At 38.3% G+C, this 2,987-nt stretch overlaps 1 protein-coding gene across 2 annotated transcripts in view; it reads left to right on the plus strand.

Annotated features, from left to right (window-relative positions):
• The window catches only part of ALCAM (activated leukocyte cell adhesion molecule), a 231,572-nt gene that overhangs the window by 64,233 nt on the left and 164,352 nt on the right, over positions 1 to 2,987 (plus strand). The window lies entirely within an intron of this gene.

Consider the following 2,987-nt stretch of genomic DNA (forward strand, 5'->3'; position numbering starts at 1 on the left):
CTTGGGAAGGAAAGTTATGACCAACCTAGATAGCATATTCAAAAGCAGAGACATTACTTTGCCAACAAAGGTCCGTCTAGTCAAAGCTATGGTTTTTCCAGTGGTCGTGTATGGATGTGAGAGTTGGACTATGAAGAAAGCTGAGCGCCAAAGAATTGATGCTTTTGAACTGTGGTGTTGGAGAAGACTCTTGAGAGTTCCTTGGACTGCAAGGAGATCCAACCAGTCCATTCTAAAGGAGATCAGCCCTGGGTGTTCATTGGAAGGACTGATGCTAAAGCTGAAACTCCAGTACTTTGGCCACCTCATGCAAAGAGTTGACTCATTGGAAAAGACTCTGATGCTGGGAGGGATTGGGGGCAGGAGAAGGGACGACAGAGGATGAGATGGCTGGATGGCATCACCGACTCAATGGATGTGAGTTTGAGTGAACTCCGGGAGTTGGTGATGGACAGGAGGCCTGGCGTGCTGTGATTCATGCGATCGCAAAGAGTTGGACACGACTGAGAGACTGATCCGAACTGAACTGCAGTAATGTGACATTATAAACAACCACTAAAACTTAGCAGCAAATAACAAATAAACATTTATATAGCTTGCCAGTCCATGGAGTTCAGCCAGTCTGGTCTAACCTTGGCTGATTTTGGCTAGGTTTGCTTAGGTGCAGGTGTCAGAGGGGAGGGAGAGAGGTCAGAGGTATCAGCTGGCTCAGGGATCATAACTGGGGCAAATTAGCTCCAATCCAAGATCTCTTTTCATGAGGGAGACCAGTCTGGGCATGTTTTGGGCAAGAGTGAGCAGCAATGTGTAAGCACTTTTCTGAAGACTCTTGTATCACATTTGCTATCATTAGAGTGGTCAAAGCAAGATTCAATGTGAGCCCAAATTTAAGAAGAGAGAAAGAGATCTGTGCCTCCTTAGTGAGCAGAACTAAAAGATCATGTGGCAAGCATAGGCTGTACGGGAAGGGGTACAAAATAGGGCCATTAAAGCAATCAATCTAAGGAGCTTAACTATGCAAGGAAAAGTGTGTAAGCTCTCCTGGGTGTGTGTTTATTGTTTTCAAGGTGTTGCCACCCTGTTTTTGTTATGAATTATGAAAGTAAATGGAAGTGCAGTGCTCTCATTAACTGTCATATTTCAAAAGCTGTTCTATCCAAACTGAGGACCAAATCATTTAAAAGTATAAGATAGTAATTTACTTTTCAATTCTGCACACATCTTGGCTATAATAAAATCTTATTGAACAAAAGCTTTTTAATAGGAGTGTGTTTTCAATATGAAAAAGAATTTCATGTGGCAAAATTTGAAGTGTAATAATGAACAGTTCTGTAAAATGAAAGAATCAGCTAAGCCTATAAATCTCCCCCATATACATTTATGCCAGAATTAGACATATGAATAATCTATTCTTAGTGAGTATTCAGGAAAGGATAAACTCATACTTCTAAAGAGGTCTCCATGGAAATGTTCTTTAAAATAGTGTTATTGACAACTGAAAAACATGCAACTTGCATATTTGTTGTTTTAGGGTTTGTTTGAAATAAAATAAGCCTTTCAGAATTCATGCATATCAATCCTATTTTTTTCTGTAGGAAAATTGAAACAAACAAATAATAGCTTTTTTTTTCTTAAAACATTTGAAAATAATGTATGAGATGTAATTAAATATAAACTTATATGTTAACATCTCATATTCTAAATACAATCCTAAAAGAAGCAGTTTCTATTACACTTGTCTTAGAAAGCTGCTTATGTTTGAGGTAGCATTTTGTAATGAAAAAGATAAGAGTTTAAAATCCAAGAAGATCTGGGTTGAAATCTTGATTCTGTCTTTTGAAAAATTGGTTTAGCTAGGGTTTTTATCCTCTGTGAGCCCCAGTTACCTTATCTGTAAAAAGAAAGTATAGAGTCTATCTTATATGGTTTTTAATGAGAATTAAATGATAGGCTGTCAAACTTAGTACTGTGCTTAATACATAAGATGATCATTAGTAATAATTTGATACCACTGATGTATATAATCTTGTATTTATTTAATACCTTACTTTTCAATACTAGCTTTAAAAAACTCTTTCAGTCACTTGCCATGGTCTGTATATCTATTATTCTCAGATTGAGACTATCTGCCATATATCAAAACTTTGGTTCAAATATAGGCATTGGAAAATGCATATTAGAAAGAAAATCATCCTGCAGAGTCTGAACTAAACAAATAACTGGTATAAACAAGTATCTTCAGTCAGTTCAGTCACTCAGTCATGTCCGACTCTGTGGCCCATGTACTGCAGCATGCCAGGCATCCCTGTCCATCCCCAACTCCTGGAGTTTACTCAAACTCATATCCATTGAGTCAGTGATGCCATCAAACCATGTCATCCTCTGTCGTCCCTTTCTCCTCCTGCCTTCAATCTTTCCCAGCATCAGAGTCATTTCAAATGAGTCAGTTCTTCGTATCAGGTGGCCAAAGTATTGGAGTTTCAGCTTCAGCATCAGTCCTTCCAATGAATATTCAGGACTGATTTCCTTTAGGATGGACTGGTTGGATCTCATTGCAGTCCAAGGGACTCTCAAGACTCTTCACCAATACCACAGTTCAAAAGCATCAATTCTTCAGTGCTCAGATTTCTTTATAGTCCATCTCTCATATCCATACATGACTACTAGAAAAACCATAGCTTTGACTAGATGGACCTTTGTTGGCAAAGTAATGTCTCTTCTTTTTCATATGCTGTCTAGGTTGGTCATAACTTTCCTTCCAAGAAGCAATTGTCTTTTAATTTCATGGCTGCAGTCAACATCTGCACTGATTTTAGAGCCCCCCGAAATAAAGTCTGTCACTGTTTCCACTGTTTCCCCATCTATTTGCCATGAAGTGATGGGACCAGATGCCATGATTTTAGTTTTCTGAATGTTGAGTTTTAAGCCAACTTTTTCACTTTCCTCTTTCACTTTCATCAAGGAGCTCTTTAGTCCTTTTTCACTTT

Source organism: Bison bison, unplaced genomic scaffold (genome assembly GCF_000754665.1).
Source record: "Bison bison bison isolate TAMUID 2011002044 unplaced genomic scaffold, Bison_UMD1.0 scf7180017864098, whole genome shotgun sequence".
NCBI classification, from domain to species: Eukaryota; Metazoa; Chordata; class Mammalia; order Artiodactyla; family Bovidae; genus Bison; species Bison bison.